Source organism: Centruroides sculpturatus, unplaced genomic scaffold (assembly GCF_000671375.1).
Source record: "Centruroides sculpturatus isolate CEXI.00-Female unplaced genomic scaffold, Cexi_2.0 scaffold751, whole genome shotgun sequence".
NCBI lineage: Eukaryota > Metazoa > Arthropoda > Arachnida > Scorpiones > Buthidae > Centruroides > Centruroides sculpturatus.
Genome location: NW_019385814.1, coordinates 78,547 through 91,365, shown reverse-complemented (window position 1 = coordinate 91,365; position 12,819 = coordinate 78,547). Strand labels below are relative to the sequence as shown.

General features: G+C 28.3%; 1 pseudogene; it reads left to right on the top strand.

Annotated features, from left to right (window-relative positions):
- The first annotated feature begins 6,614 nt into the window (after positions 1-6,614).
- Positions 6,615-12,819, top strand: part of LOC111642284 — a 63,896-nt pseudogene continuing 57,691 nt past the window's right edge.

Genomic DNA, 12,819 nt, shown 5'->3' with positions numbered 1-12,819 from the left:
AAAATTATGGGTTGCAATAAATATCAAATTATTTTAAATTCATCAAATAAAATTTTTATTCTGTAATAATTTTAAATTTCTATTGGATGATAGAATTACCATAGCAACAATCTGGTGTCAAACAACAACAATATTGATCATTACGGAAATTTCGTATGTTCTATAAAAGCTTAACCTTACTAAAATTGATCCAATTTCATCAATTACTACGAAAACTTTTAAATTTTAAGTAAAATAGAGCATTAATCGGCTTTAAAAATTAACCAGGAAAAATTTAGATAAGAATAACACAAAACCGAAAATTTTCTATACGTCTACGAATAAAAAATGAAAGTCAAATTAAATTTAAGAGCGCTTTAAACTTGCCCATTGACTATGCTTTTATTTCCATTAAAAACAAACAAATAAATAGAGATTCTTGTCGATCGGTAAATGAAATAAAACGAAGATTGCCTACTTCAGATTTCGCAGATTCTAGAGTTTCTTTTCGACGAATTCGCAGAAATAATTATTATTCATTTCCAATACACACATACATTGAACATAGAAGAGATGTCGACCGAGTTTCTACTAACGTCAGAACAGCGCCGGAAGTAGATTACGGTAGGATGTGATAACAGCACTGCGGTTTTCGATGATGTCAGAGGTTACTAAACGGGTTATTTACCAATCATCATCAGCGTGGTTCCAGAGTTTATAAATTACTTTAAAGAATAGTTAATCAAATTAAGTCCAGGATTTAAAAGTACATCTTAATGCAAAAACAAAATAATAAAATCTATTGCTCAATATTGATAAATTAGTAACTTTTGAACAGATTTTAACTTTCACAAAAGCTTGTAATTATTAATAATGAAAACTTATTGGAAGCGTAGTTTCGATATAGGAAGCTGTATCTCGGATCACTATTTGGCTCCATTCCATCTCTATGTCTGGAGGCAGAGCCACACCCATTGGGATTGCGTATACGGTATAAAACACCCACTTCGTCACTATTGCGTGTTACTACTCTAGCTGGCTCGATAAATAAATTGTTGACGTAAAAACTAACGTGGTCCCGACGTTCGGGTGCAGTGTACCAATTCTGCATAATAGGATGCTCGCTGATCCTTTACTTCTACAGAGGTGAAACGTTCGAGTGCAAATCGATATCGAAGGCAGACGTCGTCTGACTCATTCCCGAATAATGTAGCCTCATAGGGAGTGGTAATCTGGCGCCGTTTATGTCTGGATCACGGCATTCCCTATCAGAACGATATTTCGGACCCGATATTAAGAAAAATATACATATTTAAAAGTTGAATGTTTAATAACAAATTTCAAAAGTAATTTTATTCAAAAATGTTTAAAGTTTCAATAAAGGTCAGTCACCTATAATAGAATATATCGGAAAATATTTCCATAATGTATTGTATTCATTTTTTTTGGTAACTGTTCTTTTTTGGTATTTGATAATTGCAATGTATGCCCTACTTATATTCCGTAAAATGGATTGAATTAGGTCAAAGTCTAATCGTTTTCTTGTTCATTAAGCCACAGCTGATGCGAAATTTCCCTCATTTCCGTAATATTGAGTATTCCATATTAATTCTTTCCGTCAGATATGCGACAATATGAAATATGAATCAAATTAAATTTACATGGGTCATATATATTATATATAAGTTACTGAATTATACATAGGGCGCGTATATTCGAAATTTACATAGTGTATATAGGCCTATATTCGAAAAACAATATGTGTATATTCTTTTTGGAATCCTTGACTCATTTACTGATAAAAGGAAAGGGCAAATTCTAAAAAGCATGGAACCGTTTCGTCTTAATAGAACACAGCAAGTGACGCGTACAAGGACGCAGATTGCCCAGACGTCGATGGGGTGCGATATTTTCGCACGAGACAGAACGTAGACTGTTCCAACTTGCCCAGGGTCATTCAACCTTCGATTTTCGCTGTTTAGTCCTAGTTCAAGTGAATCACGTTTTTAAATTATCCATTAAAGATTGTCTGTCTTAAAATTAAATACCGATATTCTCCTTATAACGTGATTTCTATTTAGACTAGGTCAAGGTCCCACTGGAATTTAATATGGATAAATGGAAATTTGGTGCAATTGCCATAAAAAAAATCTCGATGATAGGAAGCTCACCAATCACAGATTTTGATACTTATTCATCCCGTCCAATATGAACCATGTAAATAGCACGAGCGAGACACGAGAGACTCATGATCAATACCCTTGTCATCTTCTCTGTTTCCATAGTTACAGTTGTTATAGCGACGGAACGGTGCCAATTAGTGTAGTCAGGGTGAAGATGCTGTTTTTGAATTTCATTGGTTAATGAGAGACTCTGACAAACTTTCGTTGAGTGCATCTATTCTACGAAATGAAATTCTTGTTTGCAAGTTTTTTTTCTAATCTACAATATTAAAATATTAAATACTTCAACTAAACATTTTTGAATAAGCAATTTATTTTATATTTCAATTGATCAAAACAATTAAAATTTAAACATATTTAAAATCTTCTTCACACTAAAATAAATAAATCTAATTCCTCAGAAACGAGAATATAATTTTTTCAGTCATTTTACAGGGGGGAGTTAAATGAAATTAAAGTAATAATTAATTTTTTTTTTATAATTATTTCAGATAATTGAGAGATTATTATTACTATTATTATTATTAGTTTAGTTTTAAAATATTGAGAATAGAAAGATTAAACTCAAAATCTCAAAGTCTACGATTTGAAAACAAACAAAAATTATTAAAAAAAATAAAGACCTTGAATATTATCATTCGGTTATTGAGAGAAATCTTCCATTCTCACATCGAAACGATCACAAAATTGAATTAAAATCGTTGCTATGACAACCGAACCAGGTAGGATATAAATGCATAAGACTGAACGTAAACAAGTGTGTCCAGTTTCGTGAAGAGAAAACACATTTAAATAATAAATCGACTATTTATTATCAGATTTTATGTTCATTAAAAAAATCCAAATCAATTTCGATATACTGTATTATCAACATAAATTTATCTTTACACGGTTGATAAAATATTTATTTTCTAATTTTTAATTTTTACTTTTTAGGTAGAGAAATTTTTTCTGCATATCTTGAATAACAACATTGCCGAATAATAATAATAATAATAATGATAAAAAGTTTTTACATCATTGGTATTTTCAAAACTAAACGTCAGATGGCGTAGTATAATATTTAAATCGATCGTAAAATCAAAATTACTTACGTTCATTTTTTTAAACAAAAACAATATATACTCGAAATATATTTTATTTTGAAATATTTATGATTTTTATGTCCAAAAATTAAATTTCTAATACATTAATACTTCAGAAATGATCTTGATGGGGGGACATTAGCCTAGATAGAGATGATAAATAGAAAAATAAATTTAATAAATGTTTTTTTTTTTTATTCTTTACAAGAAAATATTTTTATTTTTTAAAATTATTTATTTCAATATTTCGAATGTATACATAAACATTTCTTTCACATTAAAAACTAATTAGCTTTCTAGAAAATAGAAACAATCTAAACAAAAATAAATAATTTTAGCTTAGTTCTCAGATAAAAATGTAAAAATCTTTCATAATGTTTCTTTATATTACTGTATTTGCAATTATTATTGTTATTTTCTATGACATATGCACTGGAAAATTAATAAATACTTATTGTATTCAATAAATATTAGATAAAGAAGAGATATTATGAATATAGGTTTCTCTTTTATATTTAGATATATGCTTAACATATTTATATTATATATTTCTATAATTGAATTACTTTTTCAAATTTTACATATATAAAAAGTATTGAATGAAATTTTTATCCAGTATTTAAATAAACTTGCATTAATAAATTTTTATATTTGAATTTCTTATAATCTCTCAGAACATACAGAATAGATGATTACAAAACGTAGTAAAGGTTATCAAAAGTACTGAAGTTATGTAATAACTTTATAATGTGATTCCTGACGTTACATATAAACTGTAATTACATTTGTAATACTTTACTTTCTTTGTTAAATGTATTTTCAGTAAATATTTCATTCATTTTTTCGTATTTTTAATAATATATTTGTATTTATATGCCGAAAAATCCCGTAAAAAATTTATAAATATATTCTTTTTCTTTAGAATTTTTCTGCACGGAAATGCAAACAAATATTTAAAAAATTATTTGTACGGTATATGTTGTATGTATACAAAAACGTACTTAAATACAAAATATAAGCAGTTATAATGTTATATTTCTAATATAGGCCTAGATTATTATTTTAAAAGCTTATTTATATAATATGTCGTTACAAAATTTTATATAAAATATTTTATCAAATATATTTTGGAACAATAAATTAAAATAAAAAAATATTTTAATATTTAAGTTAAAAAAAGCATTATTAACTTATATCAAAATTTTGATAGCATTAGAAAACTTATCAGCCTGCTTACATTTAAAAAATATGCAATTTTTATAATGACTTAATAAAATCTTTATTTTAAATTTATATATTAAATTAAATATTTTGTTATCAAAAGAAACGAATAAGATTGAGGAAATGAATTTTTCTCAAGTGCTCAAATACCAGAAATGATTCTATAGTCATACTAAAAACTGTAATTAAAATAATTTAATAAGTAAATAGTCAATAATATTTTAACTAATCAAAATATAAGAACACTGTTATTATATTGCAAAATTATATAGTTTTATAATTATTAATAAAATGATATTGATGAGACATCATTACATAACTAATTATGTAAGATAAGATAAATTAATACATACATACATATATATATACAAAAATATATATTTCCAAGTATTGAAATAATATTAACTATCTCAATCTAGACATTTTCGTATATATTTGATCAATTTTTTAGTATTATTTGGAAACAATCAATGTTACGTTCTTTTTTTATACTCAAATAACATTAAATAACGTTTAAACATATATCTTTGCATTTAAGGTTTATAGTTATCAGCCTTATAATAAATCCACTATTTAGAAAGATTTAAAAATTATCTTTTATGTTTTAGTAAATAAATAGTATTAATTAATTTATAATATTTCTTTCAAATTAAAATAAATCTATAATTTTTTTCATCTTTTGAATATCATAAATAACATGAAGTATTAGAAACTGCAACGAATGACAAGTTTAGTATATTTACTAGTGAATAGAAGTTTATAATTTAGCAAAATGTAATAAAATAAAATAACTTTTTTACGTTTAATTTCAATTTTTGAAAATTAATATAAATCAGTGATAGCATTTATAACTTTAAAAGAAATTTTAATGTATTTAAAAATTTAATTTGTTTAAGTAATATTCAAAACAATATCTATCATAAGCTTAAATAATTTGATAAACATCATTTGAAAAGTTATTTTTAACAAAATTTCAAAAATTATAAAATTAATGTGGTTTTGGAACTAAATACTAAAGCCTCAATTTTTAAATTTTATCATATGTTTATTTATTTAAAAAAATTGTAAATATATCGAGTATGAGAAACTTATAATTTTATATGTAATACTAGTAATTTAATTTTAACAGATAACAATGTTTTAGTTTAAATTTAGATGCTTGATTTGATTTTATTCTGAATTAAAATATGGTAAAACACAAAATTCTTATATGTTCTTAATAATTTCATTTATTTAATACATTTAATAGTTAAATGCTTGAAAATTAATCTAGCTGTTGAATTCTAATTAAAAATAAAAATATATATTGATGGCAAATAGCGAGAGTTTCATTAACAATATTTTAACAGAGTGATCTGCGAGTGTATGAAATCTTTAAAATTCAAACTATCTTAGCTGATTCTGCAGATGACATAGAATTTTTTCCCTATCTTTAATCTATTACTTTCAAGTATTTTTTCATCGAGAGTTAGAGCATTTATACTAATAATTTTTATAAAATCGAAATATAACCTAAAATATAATGTGAAATAAAACCGATTTGGACGAAATTTTTACATCGGTCATTAAATAACGCACACGTGTTTCATTACTTTAGCACATAATGCGCATGCGCCTGTCAAACAATTTTCGTATCTTGAATATTAAATAATATTGTACAAAAATAACACGGTATAATTAAAAAAAATTAATTTTATTGCGAGTAAAAAAATATACCGATACAGAATATTTTTTGTAAATAATTTCACAAAAAAATTCTAGACGCAATGCGTAACGCTTTGTCACCTAGCAACGGAGGTGACGTCATCATTTCGTGTTTTCACAATTGTGACCCCGTAGTTATTAGGAGGAACCCTCGTCGACCGGCATACTCTTACCTTAATAGAAGAATACATTCGAGTTAAAAAGGGCGAAGAATTCCATAACTTCTAACTTAATAGGGTAACTATACGAGAGTTTCCGGCTATTGAGAACATTTCTGTACACGAGACTCGACTGATCAACTCCGAATCGCCATTTGGAGCGACCGTCAAGAAGGAACGCTGCGTTCCCATTTGTCCGCCATCTTGGCGTTTCGGAGTTCGTTCGGTCTTTTCTAAGACTTTCGATTGTGACCGTTGTTTTATATTTGACTTTCAGTCTCTAAATTACCATGGATAAAGACGAGCTGGTACAACGCGCCAAACTAGCAGAACAGGCCGAGCGTTACGATGACATGGCGTCTGCAATGAAACAAGTAACAGAAACGGGCGTAGAATTAAGCAACGAAGAAAGGAATCTTCTTTCGGTTGCCTATAAGAATGTGGTAGGTGCAAGGAGGAGTTCATGGAGGGTGATCTCGAGCATCGAGCAGAAGACAGAAGGAAGCGAAAGGAAGCAGCAAATGGCAAGGGAGTATCGGGAAAAAGTCGAAAAGGAACTAAGAGAGATCTGCTACGATGTCTTGGTAAGTTAAACTACCACTATCATTTACATCTCAATGACGTTTAACCATCAAAATCGATGAGTTGCGCGACTAATAATAGAACTGTCGGCTAGGCCTAACGTCTTAAGCCTATTTTATATCAAGAAATTTCTATATTAAAAATTCCATAAGTTTTAGAAGGGGGAAAAATTGCACAGATGTGAAATCCTGTTCGATTTATGGTCGTTTTACCAGTTCAGTCAAAAATAAGAATTTACATTTATTAAATTCAAATTGATTTTATACAGAGGTAATCACATTTTAAAAACGTTGATGTAAAGTCTAAAACCATGTTAAAAATTGACATTTGGGTAAAAATATCCAGGTTAGGTTCTCCTATTTTAAACTATGAATTCAAATCTAATTGAAGATTTGCAATTTACTTATTTATTTATTTATTTTTTTTTTGAAAACTTGATACTTTGTCAGTTTTATGCAATCTGATTTTACTAGACATTGAAGTGGTAAGAATCTTGTGATATTGTGTCAATATATGATACATAAAATTTTTCAATCTTTCATGATTAATTTTATTGAATGAAAATTATGTAACCACCCCAATTTTTATTTAAGTGGAAGTTTTATAATTTCAGGTATTAAATTAACTACTTTTTTAATAAATATGCTTAATTTTGAAATGTACACTGTAGTCATTTGGTAAATATTTTTTTGAATAGGTATGTGCATAATTATTAAGTATATAAAATTTTTCAAGAATGTAAATTTTTCGTAATCAGTAAAATGAGTTATACTCCATTCTATATTAAACCTAATAAAATAATAAAAGTGCAATTGTTCAATAGTTACTCTTCCAGAATAAATTTACAAAATATGCAGTCATGATATGACTGCATATTTTGTATAATAGAAATAAAATAAAAAGACTTCTTAAGTCATATCATGACTTAAGAAGTCTTTTTATTTCTAGAGTAAGTATATTTGGTTAAATTTACCCAGAACTGGTAATGATTTAATTTCTAAAAATTAATATGAATAAAATTCTTATATGCTGTTAAGTATAACAAAAATATTTGTGGAAAACCTGATATAATATGATGTAAGCAAAGCAACTGGAAGTAAGAATTGATGCATCATTTGAATATCAATCAGTGGATGTAAGTAAAAATTCAATTGAAAATAGTTTAGAATTGATTTTGTGAATTATACATTTGTATTATATTGAATATTTACCATACTCAAACATGACATCTGCCAAGTTTACTAGACAGTAATACCTAAATTTGCATACATGAAACTTTCAACTATTGCAATTAAAAAAAAAATAAGACAGTGTCCAATTATTTTCAAATATTAAATTAAAATGTATTGTGAAACACTTATAACTTAAAAATTGTTGCAATGTACTAGAATTGCTGGATTTTTGCATAGCATTTCAAGAACTTATACATGCTAATGCCTACCAAAACAAAAACAAGATCTGTACATTCAAACTTGTATATTGATTTTAGTAGTTTTAACTAATGTGATAAAATATATCAGCATTAGGCAGTTTGACTTTTATTTCCCCTATTAAAATAGAAAATCTTAAACTATAAAAATAATTTTTTAATTCTAATTGAAGATAGTGTTAAAAAGCTTATTTAAAACTTGAAATTGTTTTTATACAAAAATATATTAGTATGTATAATCTGTACATATAATAAATATATATCATACATGAGGGTGTTTGAAAAAGTAATAATTGTTTTTAATTTCAAACAGTGCATTTTATTCAAACTGAACATACAAAATGAAACATATAAATATAGACCTACTTTTTTATATATAAGAACTGTAAACATTTATGCACTTATCCCAGTGCTTCATAAGGTTGAAAATATCAATTTCCCAAAGGTCTGTTTTTTGAAAATTAAATCCCAGATTTCAGTTCCTGTTTGAAACCACTTCTTGCTGAGAAACTAGTCATTAGGCACTAAGTCAGAGCTGTATGATGGATGTTGCAAAAGTTCCCACCCGTAGGTCAAACTTGTTTGAACATTTTATACCATTGTCAAATATTGGAATAATTTATGCAATGTTTGGAATACACTTGCTACATTTTGGCATGGATTTGTGGTTGTCTGTTCTTTGTTCAATTACACTGCATCTCTCCCTCTGTAGTGGATGATGTAATAAAATACTGTTTTAAATTAGTTTATATCTCACATGCAAGTATCTGTTGAACAATTCTGTGGAAGGAAAAAAGATGTGTTTATGGCCCAGCTGCTTTTTAAAATCTGAATTAAAACCAATGCAAGAGGAATCATTACTTTTTGAAACACATTAATATCTTGACCAGCCACATGTGGTACTTGGTTGGGCTGTGGAGGTTTTATAAAAGTTCAAGAACCCTATTTTGGTAATATACAGTAACCTTACCATATTTTTAAGTCTTCCTAGTACATAGACTGGTCTCTGCTACTATGCATTTTTACAGTCCGGTAAAGATTCATGAAATGAGTTGTACGGTGTGTTCCATGTGTTTCGACCTATAGTTTTATTGATAATCTTTATCTTTTTACAGGTAAAGCATGGTGTTGAGGAAGGAAGAGCTAATTCAAGCCATTTTGATCGTGGGAACCCACAGTCAAGTTGCCAAAATTAAACAGGTTGTATCCATACTGTTGTATGTGATCAGTGGGGAGTTTGGATGTAACCTATTAAACTGGCAAATTTTGACTGCAAGGCCCTACCATCAAAATAACTTAACTTAAATTCATTCTTCCTTACTTAGCACATGTAAAAGAATAAACAAGGTCAATAAAACTTTTATGGGTCCAGACATATGGGACACCCTATATATTTGTATACATGATGGGTGGAAAGTAACTAGGTGTTTAGAAAGAGAATTTTTGTAATAATAGTGCAATCATAAAATTTGTGTGCATCCGCTTCAATCAATGGAATCAGGAATCACAGCATTGACTCCCTGCCAAATAAAGTCACTTGAAATTTTACATACTACTATATATATAGTAGTTTAAAGAAGTTGCTGAAATATAAGATATTGAAAAGTGCAAAAATTGTCAAAAAAAGTTATATTTTCTTTTTTCTTCATCTGGCACTGCAGACATTCATAGAGAAACTACTGGGTCTAGAAAGTTCAAATTTTAAACTTAAACCTTTCTTGTTATCAGTGAAGTGTTTGTGAACTTCTGGGTTGATAGGTCAAAGTTTATGGGGATTTCCCATAGCGCTTACTCAATTTTACAGCTTAATTTCAGAATTACAAAAGCTCAAATTTATGCAAATTAAAACTTTTTATAACAATTTTTCTAAATGGTCTATCGAACATTGGTTGACAACATGTTCAGTTGCTAACCACTGACTGACTGTATGTCTTGACATAAAATAATAAATTATTAAATAAAAACATCTGAAATGTAAAAAAAATTTTGCCAAGTAAAAATTTGAAAATTTAGGAAAATTTAGATGATGGTTGAAACTTTTCTTAGCAGTTTTTCTTTGATAAACTTGGTTCTTGGAAGCAGTACCCACAAAACTTTTACCTGTATTATTGTTTTGTACATTTTTTCCTCCAAGTGCCAAGCTTATCTTTACCAAAGAAAAATTGCTAAGAAATATTTTCACCATAGTCTAAATTGTCAATTTATACTTGGAAAAATTTTTTTACTTTTCAGGTGTTTTTGTTTGCATTTTATAATTCTTACATCAGTGGTGTGGGTAGTGACTGAGAGACAACATGTCATTACAAAAAAAAATGGCCAACCATTGTCTTTGGTTAGGAATGAGATCGGATTGCTGCATGCTATAAGCTGTGAAAATCAGTGTTTGTTGTGCAGAGATGGTGGTTTATGGTGAAAGGACACCACCACTTCACTTTGTATAAATCTTTATTTCTGAAGATGGCCTTGGCTCCACAGAGTACCACCAAGGTTGAGAACAGAATGTTTAAAGCATAATACATGCAAAACAGGTTACATAACAAGAATATGTTAGATTACAGCTATATAAGTTTTAGAATTCAGTTAATGTACTTGGTAAGTTATTGACTGCAGAGTAGCCAAATACTTACATAAAATAACTTGCATAGGAGTTGATTATATAAATACATGGTAACATCAGGTATTATTAACAAATGAACATAGGATAATATAATACAAAATATTATATCAATGATAAACACATATGAACATTTTATAGATAATGAGATAATACAAATATAAAGGAATGAACACACATGAATTAATGTAATATAAGAACATAATAGCAAATAATGACAATGTTATAAATACATAAACGAATACATAGATGAGATTCTTGTTACTCTAATACAGATGCAAATACACGATTACCAAGCATTGTATCATATCTCTCTTATATCAGTTTCCGCAATATCCTAGTCTATTGTGTTACCTAGATTTAACAAGAAACAGTTAACGGTAGTAAAGTACGGTTTACGCAGATTCACAATAATGCCGCTATGAAATTTGCCGTTTTGCAGTGTAATTCCCCGATTTTCCCTATGCCAGACTGATTTTCATTTCAGTGTTGACGTATTTACCGAGCTGCGACATTGTACATTCGTTAAAACAAAGATTTTTATTGAATATATTTAGTTTTTCTGTTTAATATTATTGAGTATGTATACATTTGCATTAAATTAATATTAAAACACTAAATGTTTAGGTACCCACGAGTCAAGTTATCAAAATTAATAGTCCAATAAATGGCGTCCGAATCCATAGCGTGAATGCATGTATCCTGTATCAGTTCGTTTAGGAAAACACCTTACGACGCAGTAGCACTTCGGCAATCACAAACTATCATTAGTGAGACAAATCTACTTCTCATCTAGCTAATAAAAAAGTATCGTCAGACGATACTTTTTGATTAGCCAGATGATATCTATCTCTCCTTAGCCACCTTCAATTTTCCCGCTCAAACTGACCTTATACATGCGTTATGGCAACCAGTGGTCAACCAATTAGTGTGTCTGCTCGTCCGTAGCTCTGTTGGGTTAACGTATTCTTTCAACTATGTAAAGTTTGACGAATGAACTTTGTGAGTTAGACAATGATTGGGAGCGAAGTGCAAATGTAAAAAGAAGCATCATCGCATCCATTTGACCATATTCCGAAATTCTCAATGAAAGAAAACAAAAATGTAAACAATTAAAGATAGATACTTTTTTTCTGAAAAAATGTAAGAGATCTGAAACTAAAATTTTTTAATAAAAACATTTAACTTTATTTTATGATAAAATACATTTTAAAAATTAAAAATTTATATGTATTTTGTATTATATTGTATTAATAAACAAAATTATTTGCTTATTTTTCACTTATGTAGAACCTAATCTTATACCTCACTGTAAATACTTCGTTTTACGCCGATTCGATTTGCACCGGAACTGCGGTGTAAACCGAGGGCTACCTGTACTCAAGAGTATGGATTAACATTATTACCATACAATATGTTACCAATAATACCAGCACATGATATTGTTAACAAACTAAGAGAACATGTAATGTAATAGTACACTGTGAAACCTAATGTGGGTGCAACAAACGTTATAATACATTGAACTACGTGGAAACGAGTTACCATGGCACCTGAAAATGCAGTTAACACATGTAATGTTCATGTTATTATGTGTACATTAAATAAACAAAGCAGTACAAAATTTTGTGCATGGTTCGAGAAAGCATCAGTCCATTGAGACAAAATGACCTAATTAATGGTAGTTCTGTTGAAATAAGTATAAACTAGTTCTTTAAATGCTACAAAACAGTTTTTGTCTTTGACAAATAGGTCAAGGCTGCAAGGCCAATTTTCTTCTCGTGGAAGTAGAGTGGTGATGGTAAAACACTTATTGTCCAACATGGAGTAAAACACTATCTGTTATGTTACAAATTTCGCACAG